We start from the raw sequence: 16,992 nt of genomic DNA on the forward strand, positions 1-16,992 counted from the left end.
ATGATCCTGAGGTGTAGGAAAGCAGACAGAAAGTAAACTAATCCTTCGTCACACAGTGTTAAAATGAAAACCAGAAAGACTACAGGAAGTGCATTCTCACCATCAGTATATGAGACTGCCTATTTCTTTACATGCTCATCAACTTCAATACTAAGCTTAAGAAAAAAAATTGCCAGTTTGATGGATGAAAATGTTTCTCAGGGTAATTTGCATTTCTGTGATTACTGATGAAACGGAACATTTTTTTCATATATTTATACTGCTCTGACATATTTTGGGGAAAAATGCTGGTTAAAAATCTGTGCAATTGTTTGGCTTTTCTATGCATCTCCTAGCCCTTTATTTTTCTTTTCTATTAAATTTCCACAGCTCTTTAGAGATAGAGTTGAAATAATCAATATCATGATAAAAACATATTTATAGTGTTAGTTGATAGAATTCACTTGCCTTTATAGCACTATAAGGACGAACGAGGAAGAAATTTTTATACAGTACATTCGAGTGGACATTATCATAAATTATCAAGGTATTTAGTGGTTCTAAAGAAAGAAGTAAGGAATTAATTTTATTTCTTTGAATGCCTGAATTTACATTCTCTCTTTTTTTTTTTTTTTTAAATTAAGATGGAGTCTTGCTCCCTCGCCCAGGCTGGAGGGCGGTGGCCCGATCTCGGCTCACTGCAAGCTCCGCCTCCCGGGTTCACGCCATTCTCCTGCCTCAGCCTCCCGAGTAGCTGGGACCACAGGCGCCCAACATGACGCCCGGGTAATTTTTTGTATTTTTAGTAGAGACGGGGTTTCCCCGTGTTAGCAAGGATGGTCTCGATCTCCTGACCTCGTGATCCGCCCGCCTCCGCCTTCCAAAGTGTTGAGATTACAGGCGTGAGCCACCGCGACCGGCCTGAATTTACATTCTTAATATCGTTCTCCTATATATTTATTTTTACTTCTATTTATTCATTAAACCAATATTTTGTGCAGTACAAAGACCCCTAGAATTATCCCGGAGTAGCTGACCTCAGTGACTGTTTATTGACAACCATTTCCTCCATTCTTTTGTGCTTGCAGAACCTGCTTTTGTTCCATTATCTATCCCTCAAAGAAAGTAACTCTCAACCCGACTCAGTGGTACCTCCTAGCCAACTGGGAGGCGGACGCCCCACTCATTTTGCCACAGTGATTGGGCTGGTTCTCAACATGTGACACATTTTAACCAGTGAGATGAGGGAGAAGTTCACTGGATGTCCTCTGGGAAAGATTTCCTCCCTTTTACAAAAGCGGAACACAGAAAGAGATCATCTCTTCTCATGTTGTCAAACACTGGCATGTCTCCTTGTGATATCTAGAACCATGACTACCACCTTGAAATCAAAGCCACCCTACTGCATAAGGCTGACTGATGCACTTGACTTTGAACTTACCCTTGGCAACATTACTTCACCTCTCTGAGTTCAGTCTCTTCATTGGGAGATGGGGAGAGAGAGATTGTTCTGCATTTCTCAAATTATCATTTTATAAAGGTCATTTTAACATTAAAAAATGGAAAAGACATACACTCAGGAAAAAAAATCAAAGGTTGAATTAATTAAACCTTTTTTAAAACCTTAATATTCTGTCTTTATTTTCTTTATTTCTTTGTGAAGTGAAAAATTCCTACAGACTCTGGATAAGAATCCATTTAATTAAACAAGTCATATACTCATAAAATAAATAATGATGTGAATATATTTTTAGTTCTATATAAGATAAGGGTTCTGAAAAATCAGAGATCATTGAGGATAGAAAAGCTGGGGAGGCCGGGCGCCGTGGCTCACGCCTGTAATCCCAGCACTTTGGGAGGCCAAAAGTCGAGATGGTTTTTGGATCATAAGGTCGAGAGATCAAAACCATCCTGGCCAACCAATGTAGTGAAACCCCATCTCTACTAAAAATACAAAAATTAACCGGGCGTAGTGGTGCACGTCTGTAGTGCAGCTACTCGGGAGGCTGAGGCAGGAGAATTGCTTGAACTCGGGACACAGAGGTTGCAGTGAGCCGAGATCTTGCCACTGCCTTCCAGTGGGTGACAGAGCAAGACTCCATCTCAAAAAAAAAGGAAAAGAAAAGAAAAGAAAAAAAAGGCTGGGGAACCTTCATAGAGGTAGAGTCATTTAGCCATGTGGCATGTGGTCAGTAGGCATTGTAAGGTGCTTTGTAATTTACTTGTAATTTACTTTGACTTGATCCTTATATGGGAAACACAGAATAAAATAAGGAACATATTTTGTAAATTTTTTTTTTTTTTGAGACGGAGTTTCATTCTCATTGTCCAGCCTGGAGTGCAATGGCACAATCTCAGCTCACTGCAACCTCTGCCTCCCAGATTCAAGTGATTCTCCTGCCTCAGCCTCCCCAGCAGCTGTGATTACAGGCACCCACCACCATACCCAGCTAATTTTTTTTGTATTTTTAGTAGAGACGGGTTTCTCCATGTTGATCAGGCTGGTCTCAAAATCCCGACCTCAGGTGATCGGCTCGCCTCAGCCTCCCGAAGTGCTGGGATTACAGGCATAAGCCACCACGCCCAGCCCATATTTTGTAAATCTTTAAGCCTCTTATAATAAAAACAATTTATGTCAACACTGAGAATCCACATGGATTGTTTTTCTTAAAAGGGCTTGAGTCTGAGAAACACTGGACTAGGTCAATTCTAAAATCCCTCTAAGCACTAAAATGAAAGCAGTATAAACTGGGAATGAGGAGCCAAGTTTCTACAACCAAGCCAATCTCAGCTTGACCCTCGGTTCTGTTACTAACTGGCTATGTGGCTTGGGGCTAGTTGCTTCACCTCTGCAAACTCTGTTACTTAACTGAAAAGTTAGGGTCAACGTTATTGTGTTTTTTCTTTTCTTTTTTTTTTTTTTTTTTTTTTGAGACATGGTCTCACTCTGTCACCCAGGCTGGAGTGCAGTGGTGCAATCTCGGTTCACTGCAACCTCCGCCTCCCAGGTTCAAGCAATTCTCCCGCCTAAGCCTCCCAAGTAGCTGGGACTACAGGCATGTGCCACGATGCCTGGATAATTTTTTGTATTTTTAGTAGAGACAGGGTTTCACTGTGTTAGCCAGGATGGTCTTGATTGCCTGACCTTGTGACCTGCCCGCCTCGGCCTCCCAAAGTGCTGGGGATTACAGGCATGAGCCACCGTGCCTGGCCCAATAGTTACTGTCTCTTACCATTATGTTGTAGGTAAAACCTCGGCATATGAAAATAGTAGCTATTGCTGTTATCTGTGGAAGGTCTGATCATTTGCATTCCCCCACCCCGATTTTTCAGCAGCTCAACCTTGTTGAGTTTTGATTTATATTTGTATAAGTTTCTGATTTTGTTAAATTAATACTCAAGATCAGTAGTTTACTTAGGATCAATTTACTTAGGATCAATTTACAATAATTGTCTTTATTTTAAATTTTTGTGTTTTTTTTTTTTAAGTATAAATTAGGGATCTTAACAACCAATAAGGCATAGTTTCCACAAATTAAAGCAGACTTAGATGAATCTTGACTTGGAAATACTTTAGACCAAATGAATTGTGTTTCTTTGATGCATATTTTAAATAACAAGTATTCTTTCTTGTCCATTACAGTACAATTCAGATTTTTTCTTAATTTTAGCTGATCTCCTTCATACCTAGCCCACGTTTTTAAGACATGTGGATTGACAAGTCTACATTCAAAAAGTTCTTTTTTTCAGGAGGGTGCCTGAGTAAGTGCCACTGCATTAACATTCCGTTAATACTCTAGAGTGGCTCAACTCATTCCCTTTCAGTCCAAGTTCATAATGTAACCTGTGCGCCTCAGAAAAGAAATCCTTGCATCATTGGATTGAAACTAGTCAGAAACTCGAAGACACAGTGGGTGGTTTTAACTGGGTCAAGCAACACTGGACAGCGGTTTTTTGAGAATGGCTTGAGCTGTTCCATAACCCTTGAGTGCACAAGAACAGACTTCTTAATTTTTTTAATCCAATTAATTATGGCTTGGTTTTTCCACAGCCTGCCCCAACCAGCACTGGGAGGACATAAAATGCCACTTAATTTTCAGGGCTTTTCTCCCCTGCTCCTCCCAGTAGATCATACACAAACTCCTACTTGCTCAATCCACAGGGTGGGTTAAGGCCATAGTGGTAGTTCCTGTGATACCCCAAGTCCATCAAAAGTAAACTTGCCTCTGTACAAGGCACACACTCTCTCTCTGTTCCATTAAGCCCCTGGGACAGGGCGGTGGTACTCAGTATGGATTCTCTAGGCATCCCTCTTTGGGGTGCTGTATGAGAGCAGAAAGCAGGTCCTCACCTCTGGTGGAACTACCACCCTCTCTCCTCATAGTGTTGGGGAGTCCAATTCTTCTGAGTTGGGCTGCTGCCCTCTTCTTCAAACTTTGGAGCACTTCCTGTCCCAGACAATATAGGTTTTTGTACCACTAAGCCTGGATTTTGAAAGCAAAGTCCTCTTAAGAAGGAAGGGGAAGTTTAGCCCTGTAAGCTCAGGTCTGACTTTTTGAGCATTTTGTGACAAAAACATTTCACAATTTAAATTTGCCTGTTAAGTTATAGCACAGCACTAGAATATCAATAAATCATTATGCTACATTTGTTTACACAAAAGCCTCCCTGCCGAGACCTTACCTTTTTCACTGTGTAGCTCACATATTTAGCAGAGTACCTGGTGCTTAGTAGGTACCCAAAAATTGATCAATGAATTGGGCCTACGTATAGTAGGTTTACTGGCCTACATATGCTAGCTCTCTGAGAAAGAAAGCTAATTGGCCTAAGTATGTTAGCGTTCTGAGAAAGAAGGAGTTGTGGGAATGCAAGGAAAAGGGAAGGAGTGGAGAAGAGGCTGGAGGAAAGGAAAGGGTAGGAGATAAAGAATAATTATTGAGTACCTACCATGTTTTGGCTCCTTCTTGTTCCTGCATTTAATCCCTAGAAAATAACCACATAAGCATTCTCATCCACATTTCATAGGGGAGGAAACAGTGATTCAATGAATGTTAAATAATTTATCCAAGGCTAGGCGCAATGGCTCACGCCTGTAATCCCAGCAGTTTGGGAGGCCGAGGAGAGCAGATCACCTGAGGTCGGGAGTTCAAGACCAGCCTGACCAACACAGAGAAATCCCGTCTCTACTAAAAATACAAAATTAGCCAGGCATGGTGGCACATGCCTGTGATCCCAGCTACTCAGGAGGCTGAGACAGGAGAATTGCTTGAACTCGGTAGGCGGAAGTTATGGTGAGCCAAGATCACGCCATTGCACTCCAATCTGGGCAACAATAGTGAAACTCTGTCTCAAATAATAATAATAATAATAATAATAATTTATCCAAGATGACTGAGAGCTAAGATGTAAAAGGATATACCTCTGAATTCAAGATCCTACTAATTTCTACAACTTTACCACTTCCTGACTGTCCAAATATTTCCAATTAATCTTGAGACTCTGTCTGAAACTGCCTGCATTTGAAGATTTAAAATAACATAAAAATGCTCCTGTGTTTGTCCTGAGGTCACCAGGATGTGAAATGTAAGCAGCTGGAAGCCAGTTCTCAGAGATGGTTTCCATGGTGGCCAACAGTGATTGGAGCCCAGCATGACTGCCATTTTGTCTCGTCAACGACAGTTAAAACGCCCTCAGTTAACTAGTTCTGGGGATTCTAATGGCTCTGAATTCACTCTTCCAGAGTTAAGTGCTCCCAAGTTACTCTCCAATAACCTTTTACTGACAGGAGGCCTTTTATTAATACCAGTGATTTTTCATTCTGAACCCCTAAGAGGACTAGACATCTGGATGTTCATGCTGTCTGGAGGAAATTATACATGACTATTCCTTAGGTTGAGAAAGAGTACCTTGTGTCCCTAGAATGTAAAGCTGCATGTTCTTGACGGACAAGAGCTCTTAGGGTACAGTTTATTTCTTCATTTTGCACCTGCATTTTTTTAATGCCTCCTTGATGTCTCTATGTCTATGTCTACAGAAGCTCCTTCTTCAAAACGTTGCATGACGCAGCTAAAACCACCCACTGTGTCTAAAAGTCTAAAATTTTAATTTAATCATGTAAGGATTTCTAGGTATACAGGTTGCTTTATGAACTTGGATTAAAGAGGGAATGAGCTGGCCCATTACTAGAGTATTAATAGAATGTCAATTCAATGGTATCTACTCAAGCATCCCACAGGGGGTGGGGGAAGAACTTTTGAATACAGACTTCTCAATCCATGTGTCTTAAAAACGTGGGCTAGGTATGAGGGAGGTCAGCCAGAATTAACGAAAAATTTGAATTGTAGTGTAATGTTCAACTGGCAACTTGGAGTCTTTCAATATACTTTATTTATTTACTTATCTATTTCTTTATTTAGAGATAGGGTCTTGCTCCATCCCCCAGGCTGGAGTGCAGTGGCACCATCTCCACTCACTGCAACCTCCCGCCTCCGGGGTTCAAGAGATTCTCATGCCTCAGCCTCCCGAGTAGCTGGAAGTACTGGAGCTTGCCACCATGCCAGCTAATTTTTGTAATTTTAGTAGACACGGGGTTTCCCCATGTTGGCCAGGCTGGTCTCGAACTCCTGACCTCAGGTGATCCACCTGCCTCAGCCCCACAAAGTGTTGGGATTACAGGCGTGATCTACCACACCAAGCCTAAATATACTTTAGTTTCAGAGATGATGATGTTCTGAACTGCTAAGCTTTCCTTTCATTTAAATAATATGGAGGCCAGATATTCTGCTAACTTTTCTATGAAAGACTCTTTAAAAATGAGGTAAAAAATGAGGACATGGCCAATTATTTTGTTCCAATGACCAAAGTGTGCTGCAAGGGAGGAAACGCAACAAATATGAAAACTGGGGCTAGGAATGTTGGAAAGGGTATAGCAGGCACCTGTTGGTCCCCACCATTCTCTTCTTTCTTGCTAGCAGGGCCCTGATTTGGTTTGGGCTGCAGAGTAGTACCCAGTCACCTCAAATGAATCAAGACTGACTGAAGTCAATTATGACAATCTCATATTCTTCATATGTTGAGTGGTCTCAGGGTGAGCTGACGTTCCATTTCTGGACAATGAAAAGGAGAAGTCTGCTGATGTCTTCTCAGAAAGATTTTTCTCCCTGCTAACAAAGATACGTGTGGATAGAGTACTTTATCTTGAGCACCCTTTATTCTTGCTCTGGTCATTGCCTTATGATAACATAATAGAGCAGCTGCAGTCGTGTCATGCTTGTGAGTGAAAAGTTAGGAGAGTGGAAAAGACATTCATTTGTCCATTCCGCAGGTATTTACTATGGCCAGGTCTTCTAGACCTTGGGGAATACATTAATAAATAAAACAGACAAAGTCTTACATTGGACATTTATCCAGAGCCCTAATATTTTGGAGCAGAAGGGACATTAATGCCATTATTGCTTAAGACATTATAAATTAAATATTTTATTACTTTCAGCCCAAAGAATTCCAATGGACATAAAACATTTATTATTACTATTATTAAAAGTTTAATGAAGGGCCTATGCTTAGCTTAGGCCCTTCATTAACCTTTTGGTAACTTCCACAGATTTCCAGCCTCACAGATTTATTTGCATTCATTACTCTACATGCAGAATTTACCTACCCCACCCCCGCACAAAAGAAGGCATGATGGCCAGGCACAGTGGCTCAAGCCTATAATCCCAGCACTTTGGGAGGCCAAGGCGGGAGGATCACCTGAGGTCAGGAGATCGAGACCATCCTGGCTAACACGGTGAAATCCCATCTCTAATAAAAGTACACAAATTAACCGGGTGTAGTTGCAGGTGACTGTAGTCCCAGCTACTGGGGAGGCTAAGGCAGGAGAATCACTTGAACCCCGGAGGTGGAGGTTGCAGTGAGCCGAGATTGTGCCACTGCACTCCAACCTGGGTGAGAAAACAAGACTCAGTCTCAAAAAAAAAAAAAAAAAAAACCAAAAAACAAAACAAACAAACAAAAAAACACCGGGCACAGTGGCTCACGCCTGTAATCCCAGCACTTTGGGAGGCTGAGGCGGGCAGATCACGAGGTCAGGAGATCGAGACCATCCTGGCAAACACGGTGAAACCCCGTCTCTACTAAAAACACAAAAAAATTAGCTGGGCCTGGAGGCGGGCACCTGTAGTCCCAGGTACTCAGGAGGCTGAGGCAGGAGAATGGCGTGAACCCGGCGGGCGGAGCTTGCAGTGAGCGGAGATCGCGCCACTGCACTCCAGCCTGGGCGACAGAGCGAGACTCCGTCTCAAAAAAAAAAAAAAAAGAAAGAAAGAAAGGCAAGATGGTTTTGCATAGTAATCTGAACCAGAGAAAAGAAAGATGTGGAAAACAAGGATAGAAAAGTGTCCATTATCCAACCCTCAGGGACACCCTGTTGAGAAGCAGGGGATATAAATGAAACCAAAAACATTATGACAAGAGGCTTACAAGACAAACTGCATAGGCCAGGAACGGTGGCTCACGCCTGTAATCCCAGCACTTTGAGAGGCCAAAGCGGGTGGATCACCTGAGGTCGGGAGTTTGAGACCAGCCTGACCAACATGGTGAAACCCCATCTCTACTAAAAATACAAAAATTGGCCAGGAGAGGTGGCATGTGCCTGTAATCCCCGCTAATCAGGAGGCTGAGGCAGGAGAATCGCTTGAACCCGGAAGATGGAGGTTGCAGTGATCCGAGATCGAGCCACTGCACTCCAGTCTGGGCAACAGGGTGACATTCTATCTACAAAAAAAAAAAAAAATTAACCAGGCATGGTGGTGGGTGCCTGTAATCCCAGCTACTCAGGAGGCTGAGGCAGGAGAATCACTTAAACCTGTGAGATGGAGGTTGCAGTGAGCCGAGATTGCACCATTGCATTTCAGCCTGGGTGACAGAACGAGACTCTGTCTCAAAAATAAATAAATAAATAAAGACAAACTGTGTACACAATAGCACTATGGAGCTTAGGTGCCAAATTGCTGCTTAGAGAAGAGACGAGCATGTCCCCAATCTCAGCACAGCACAGGATGGCATCTGGTAGGAATCTCAGCACAGCAGTGGACCAGAAGTGCCAGGAAGTAGTGTTCCCACTGGAGATCCTGGCCACAGTGGCTATGTCGAAGAACCACAATACAATGGCTCCTAGTAATGAACTTCAGTAGTGATACAAAATTAGAACATGTATGGACTTGTTCCTGAGCACAAGTGAAAGATCCATGAAATTAGAGATGAAGGCCGGGCGCGGTGGCTCACGCCTGTAATCCCAGCACTTTGGGAGGCCGAGGCGGGCGGATCACAAGGTCAGGAGATCGAGACCATGGTGAAACCCCGTCTCTACTAAAAATAGAAAAAACTAGCCGGGCGAGGTGGCGGGCGCCTGTAGTCCCAGCTACTCAGGAGGCTGAGGCAGGAGAATGGCGTGAACCCGGGAGGCGGAGCTTGCAGTGAGCCGAGATTGCGCCACTGCACTCCAGCCTGGGTGACAGAGCGAGACTCCGTCTCAAAAAAAAAAAAAAAAAAAAAAAAAAAAAAGAAATTAGAGATGAGCTGAGGTCCTACATATGTCAGGAAGGGATAATGAGGACGCTAAATTCAGGTCTTACTAATGTTCCTGTGGCCTTGTTTACACCCACTGGCTGTGAAGGCCAAGGATGTTCAGGTTACATGGCAATATTAAAATTGTGGAAAATGACTGCAGCTTCTCTTTCTTTCATTATTTTCTAACTTACAGATAGCTCTTCTCTGTTTCTTAATTAACAACTCCTCCAAAAAAAAAAAGTACATATATTCATTTGTTCAATTTTAGATTGTGAGTATCCCCAAACATTTAATCTTTTCCTAGGGAAGAGAAATAAAAATTTTAATTAAAAAGCACAGGTCAAAAGAAATTTAGATGAGGAGGATGCTATGGAAAATACTAGACATTTCTTTATGGTTAGAGGCTTGTAATGTCTGCTGGGTCACAGACCCCCTTTGAGACTCTGAGGACACTCTAAGCTTCTCAACAGGAAAAGTTCATTTGCAAGAGTACATTGGAAGCCCATTCACTACCCCCTATCTTGGAAGCAGAAGGACCCTAGAATTAAAGCTCTTGCATCAGGTCTCTGGACTCTAGTATCCTTGGGAGGTAAGAATGTGATAAAAATGAAACAAAGTCCATGACTTTTACCTACTTGCTGGTCAGTTAGCATTGTGTGAATCCCTGACTACATCCCTAATCCTCATCAGAAACTAGCAAGTGTAGATGGATTCAGTGCCGACAAATCACCTTTCCAAGTAGGGTGCCTTGTGGACACAATTAATAGTTTCATGTTCCATTGAGTGCTACTGACAGCATGCTCTTCCCACCCATTTGACCACCATGATACTGAAGAACCGTAAAGAGTGACTAACACTTTGTACTCAGAGAAGTATCCTAATGATAGCTGTCTACACAAAAGGCATCATCAAACACTTTAGAAATGTTACCCATTTCAGCTAGGTGTGGTGGCTCACCCCTGTAATCCCAACACTTTGGGAGGCCGAGGAGGGCGGATCACTTGAGGTCAGGAATTGGAGACCAGCCTGGCCGACATGGTGAAACTCCATCTCTACTAAAACAATATAAAAATTAGCTAGGCGTGGTGGCACTCCCCTGTAATCCCAGCTACTTTGGAGGCTGAGGAGGACAATTGCTTGAACCTCGGAGGTGGAGGTTGCAGTGAGCAGAGATCATGCCACTGCACTCCAGCCTGGGCGACAAGAGCGAAACTCCATCTCAAAAAAAAAAAAAAAGTTATCCCATTTCATCTTCACATGAGCTGTATGAGATTATAAAATATGACTCATTTTGTAGATGAGAAAACTAAGGTTAAGTGACATGACCATGGTCACATACATAATAAGTGGCAAAACACATATCCCCGTCGTATGGAATGAATGCTCACGTGCTCCCCCTCCCTCATATGTTGAAGCCCTAAACCCATAGTGTGATGGTATTAGAAAGTGAGCCTTTGGGAGGTCATTCTATTTAGATGAGGTGACGGATGTAGAGCCCCCATGATGGGATTAATGCCTTTTTAAGAATAGGAAGACCTGCCATCTTGCGTTCCAGCATGTGTGCGCTTAATCTTAGCTGGTCCACCCAAGACCCCCTGAGGACCAATCCTAGTCCCCCGCGTGGCCCCTTATCCATTCCGACATGATGAAGGAAATGATCATGAACCAGGAAAAACTCCCCAAACTGCAGGCACGAATGCGCATTGGTGGGAAAGGAACTGCTCACAGAAAGAAGGTGGTTCATAGAGCAGCCACAGCAGATGATCAAAAACTTCAGTTCTCCTTAAAGAAGTGAGGGGTAAACAATATCTCTGGCATTGAAGAGGTGAATATATTTACAAACCAAGGAACAGTGATCCACTTTAAACACCCTAAGGTTCAGATATCTCTAGCAGCGAACACTTTTGCCATTATAGGCCATGCTGAGACAAAGCAGCTGACAGAAATGCTATCCAGCGTCTTAAACCAGCTTGGTGCAGACAGTCCGACTGGATTAGGGAGACTGGCTGAAGCTCTGCCCAAACAATCTGCGGGTGGAAAAGCATCACTTGCTCCTGGAGAAGATGATGATGATGAAGTTCCAGAGCTTGTGGACAATTTGGATGAGGCTTCCAGGAATGAGGCAAACTGAATTGAGTCAACTTCTTAAGATAAAACTTGAAGAAGTTACTGGGAGCTGCTATTTTATAAGAAATGTTTGTTTATGGACCGGATAGAATCTAGATCTCTAATATCTTTAAGCCCAAGCACCTTGGACACTGCAGCTCTTTTCAGTTTTTGCTTATACACAGTTCATTCTTTGCAGCTAATTAAACCGAAGAAACCTGGGAATAAAGTTTGAAACAAGGGTTAATAAAGTTCTTTGTGTAGTAAAAAAAAAAAAAAAAGAAAAGAAAAAAAAGGAAAAAGAAAAAGAAAGTAAAAGAAGAAGAGGAGGAGACCCAAGAGCTTCCTTTCTCTACCATGTGAATATGTAATGAGAAGGCAGCTGTCAACAAGCAGGGACAGGGTCCTCCCCAGATGTTGAATCTGCTGGCACCTTGATATTTATTTATTTATTTATTTATTTATTTATTTATTTACTTGAGATGGAGTTTCACTCTGTAGCCAGGCTAGAGTGCAGTGCAACCTCACTGCAACCTCCACCTCCCTCCACCTCCCGGGTTCAAGTGATTCTCCTGCCTCAGGCTCCCAAGTAGCTGGGACTACAGGCATGTGCCACCACGCCCAGCTGATTTTTGTATTTTTAGTATAGACAGGGTTTCACCGTGTTGGCCAAGATGGTCTCGATCTCTTGACCTCGTGATCTGCCCACCTTGGCCTCCCAAAGTGCTGGGATTACAGGCGTGAGCCACCATGCCCGGCCTGGCACCTTGATCATCATCAGCCTCCAGAACTGTGAGAAATACATGTCTGTGGTTAAGTCACCCAGTCTATGGTATTTTGTTATGGCAGCCTAAACAGACCGAGGCACCCAGGATGGATGCACTTGTGTTTTTTGCCTCTGTGTTTTTTGCATGCCAACTAATACAAATGTTATACTTTGTAATCTAAGTCCCAAGTGTCAACCCTAAATCTGAAAGGTTAATAGAAGCTCAACATAAATACTCCTAAATCTCCTGAAATGATTTCAATTAAATAAGACTGGCTTTTGAGAGACATTAAAATGTACTGACATTGAAAGGAAAAAAATGTGTCTTTTCACTTAATTGTTAAAATCACCCCATCTATATCCTGCCCACATAATTCTCAACTAATAATAGCCTATTTCACTCAGTGTCAGCAAAGAATACAGAATGCTGTAATCCACATGCATGTTATTTTGTTGCACATGCCTGAAAACTATAATTAGCAGATATTTTCTTCAAACATCAAGTCAAACATTTTTGAGAGTTTTTTCCTGCTTACAGAAAATTCAGGAGCAAACAGCTTGGAAAAATGTTTTTTATAAAAAGACAAGGAAAACAATCCCTGTTCTATCTTACATGATGATTTGACTTTGAATCTGTCACCATATTTACTAATTCTTTTAAAATTACATCTGAAAATGTGTGACTTGAAGCAAAGAATATACCATCACGATGCAAATGTCAAAGAAAACACATCGAAAAAGATGAAAGCAAGTGAAGGCCATAGAAGTCCCTAAAAATGACTGATTGGGTTTCAAGATATGAAAATCACTGGTGACCTTAGCAAGAGGCATGTGTTATTGATGAATGCAAAGTTGCAATTGCAGTGGGTTAAAAAAAATTCGGGCACCTCCACATACAATGGATTACTCTGCAGTGGCTAAACAGATTGAGGTGCATCTATAAGTGCAAAGCTAGAAATATATCTATGAGGAAAGCAAGTTTGCCAAACAACATGAATAGCATGATTTGCAAAAGTAAAATTATCAGTGTATAAAAATATATGTAGATATAGATACAGCCTTATTTGTATATTTGTAAATGCATGAGAGAATTGTCTAAAAGGACACATATTTGTACCAGAGGCCTTTTGAGGCCCCAGATTGCATACCCTCAGTCCATCTCTGGTTTCAGCCATAGCTGTGTAGGTGGTTCCACACATGCTCTGACTATAGTGGTGATGTCCCATTTTTCATACTCTGCCTTGGGGGCTTCTCAAGGAAGCCCACTTAGCCTTGCAAACAAGAGCCACCTAGGAAAAGTGAGTGAGCAACACTCAACCAATGTAGAATGAGAGCTAATGTATAAATTCCCCAGCCCCACCACAGCCTTCAAGTGGACAAGTCTGGGAGTCATCCTGTATACTTTTTAAAATTGCAGTAAAATATACACAATATAAATTTACCATTGTAATCTTTTTTTTTTTTTTTTTTAGACAGAGTCTCCCTCTGTCACCTAGGTTGGAGTGCTGTGGTGCCATCTCGGCTCACTGCAGCCTCCACCTCCCAGGTTCAAGCAATTCTCCTGCCTCAGCCTCCCCAGTAGCTGGGACTGTAGGCACATGCTGCCATGGCCGGCTAATTTTTTTATTTTCAGTAGTGATGGAGTTTCACGATGTTGGCCGGGATGGTCTTGATCTCCTGACCTCATGATCTGCCCACCTAGACCTCCCAAAGTGCTGGGATTATAGGCATGAGCCACCACACCCAGTTATTCCTTTTAAAGGCTGAAAAATATTCCATTGTATGTATATATCAACTTTTGTTCATACATTCATCTGCTGAGGGGGCATTCGGCTTTTCCACATTTTGAATATTGTGAATAACGCTGCTGTGAACATGGCGTACAAGTATCTGTTAGAGTCCCAACTTTAAATTCTTTGGGGTATATACTGTGGAGTGAAAATGCTGGGTCATATGCTAATTCTAAGTTTATTGTGTTTGCTTGTTTTTAACATGCTCCATGGAAAAACTATTTTATTTTATTTATCATTATTATTATTATTTTTGAGACAGAGTCTCACTCTGTCACCCAGGCTGGAGGGCAATGGCTTGATCTCAGCTCACTGCAAGCTCCGCCTTCCGGGTTCACACCATTCTCCTGCCTCAGCCTCCTGAGTAGCTGGCTCTACAGGCGCCTGCCACCACACCCGGCTAGTTTTTTGTATTTTTTAGTAGAGACAGGGTTTCCCCACATTAGCCAGGATGGTCTCGATCTCCTGACCTCGTGATCCGCCTGCCTCTGCCTCTCGAAGTGCTGGGATTACGGGTGTGAGCCACCGCACCCAGCCCTATGTTATTTTATTTTTTTAGTAAGTTTAACTTTCACAAGTCCTGGTGGAATTGAACCTCAGAATTTTGATAATATGCCCCTATGTTGCCGCCTCCTGCTTCTCTCCCTCTCTCTCTTGCTCCCTGTGACTTTCACATGGTCTAACTGCACCTAAGTTCTCAAGTCCCTGTCTCAGGCTCTACTTTTTGGGGAACCCAAGCTAGGACAACATGCACCTATAAGGGTGATCACCTCTGATAATTAGGATTAGAGAGAAGGAAACATTTACTCTTAAAACTTTCGTACCTGTATCACATTGTAGTCTTTTCAAGTTTTTATGATCATAAGAAGTCAAAGTCACAGCATTATTCTCGTTTGTGAAACATACATAAGTGATTACTCCAAAACAAACCACAGACTGATCATTCTTACCAATTTGTGCCACTACAGTAAGTCATAGAGTTTTAGAGGTTAATTTTTTAAAGGTTCTTAAATTATTGATCCTAGATGGTGCTTGTATTAGTCTGTTCTCACATTGCTATAAGGAAATACCTGAAACTGGGTAATTCATAAAGAAAATAAGTTTAATTGGCTCAGAGGTCTGCAGGCTGTACAGGAAGAATGAAGCTGGCGTCCGCTTAGCTCTGGGGAGGCCTCAGGAAACTTTCAATCATGGTGCAAGGCAAAGAGGGAGCAAGGTGTCTCACATGATGCAGAAGGAAGAGAGAGAGGACGGAGGTGTTACACATTTTTGCACAACAAGATCTTGCAAGAACTCACTTTCCGGAGAACAGAACACAAGGGGATGGTGCTAAACTATTCATAAAGGATCAACCTCGATGAGCCCGTCACCTCCCACCAGGCCCCACCTCCAATGCTGAGGATTACAATTGACCATGAGATTTGGGCAGGAACACAGATCCAAACCATATCAATTCTCTTGTCCTTTAGACTAAGCTAGCAGACTCTGGACTAACTCACCTGGAGATTTAGGTATTTATGTTCTCCCCTCCGTACAGTTTCAGGATATTTTATTCATTCAAAAACCCTAAAAGCTCACATGATAGACCAGGTGATTTCTTTTATTTTTTTATTTATTTATTTTTCTTTTTTGAGACGGGGTCTCACTTTGTTGCCCAGGCTGGAGTGCAGTGGTGCGATCTCGGCTCACTGCAAACTCCGCCTCCCGGGTTCACGTGATTCTCCTGCCTCAGCCTCCCTCTGAGTAGCTGGGACTACAGGCGCCCGCCACCACGCCCGGCTAATTTTTTGTATTTTTTTAGTAGAGATGGGGTTTCACCGTGTTAGCCAGGATGGTCTTGATCTCCTGACCTCGTGATCTGCCCACCTTGGCCTCCCAAAGTGCTGGAATTACAGGCCTGAGCCACCGTGCCCAGCCAATAGACCAGGCGATTTCTTACTGAGCATTCTAGCTGTGAGAATCTATGAAAATAAGAGGTAGATATGCGTGTGATGGGCAAAGAAAGGAGAGGAGAATGTTCATCTTAGTACCCCTCAATCTCTGCTGGATTCTTCCTAATTATAGATATTCTGTGGCTGAGGTTTTTTTATACCATCATAAATTAAGTTGTTTGTTGCTGGATCAGTTCTTAGCTGGAGTCATTCCAATGCTCTGCTCGGAGAAACAGCTATTCTATTTAATTTAGGATGTGCTGGCAAGACTGCCAAACATCAACGAGAACCTGGAAACATACTTAAACAGAAGGCATGATACACAGCTACCACGTCAATAATCTCTTGGCTTTCCATTTCGATTTGTGGATATTGTTTAAAGAGAGTCAAAGGGAAGAAAGTGAATTTGGAAACATTAACCAGGTTGGTAGGGAATAGGATCCCTTCTGCTTTCCCAGTAGTTCAGAATAAGTTCTTTTTATACTTTCATTATGTGCTACTGTTCCCCATCATAGGTAGGTGAGCATTAGAATCAACCTGAGTTACTTTTCTTTTCTTTTTTTAATACAGGGTCTCACTCTGTTGCCCAGGATGGAGTGCAGTGGTGCGAGCACAGCTCACTGCAGCCTCAACCTCCTGGACTCAATCAATCCTCCTGCCTCAATTGATTCTCCCATCTTAGCCTCCTGAGTAACTGCCCAGACACTGTCACCACTTGCCTGCTTAATTAAAAAAAAAAATTTTTTTTTAGAGATGGGGTCTTGCTATGTTGCCCAGGCTGGTCTCAAACTCCTAGTTTCAAGCAATCCTCCCTCAGCCTTCCAAAGTGTTAGGATTACAAGCATGAGCC

The 16,992-nt window shown here is 42.5% G+C and overlaps 1 pseudogene; it reads left to right on the forward strand.

Moving 5' to 3' along the window:
* Window positions 1–11,194: 11,194 nt before the first annotated feature.
* LOC103219577 (transcription factor BTF3 pseudogene) lies at window positions 11,195–11,680 on the forward strand (annotated as a pseudogene).
* Window positions 11,681–16,992: the final 5,312 nt, after the last annotated feature.

The sequence above is a fragment of the Chlorocebus sabaeus genome, chromosome 12 (assembly GCF_047675955.1).
Source record: "Chlorocebus sabaeus isolate Y175 chromosome 12, mChlSab1.0.hap1, whole genome shotgun sequence".
Taxonomy (NCBI): Eukaryota; Metazoa; Chordata; class Mammalia; order Primates; family Cercopithecidae; genus Chlorocebus; species Chlorocebus sabaeus.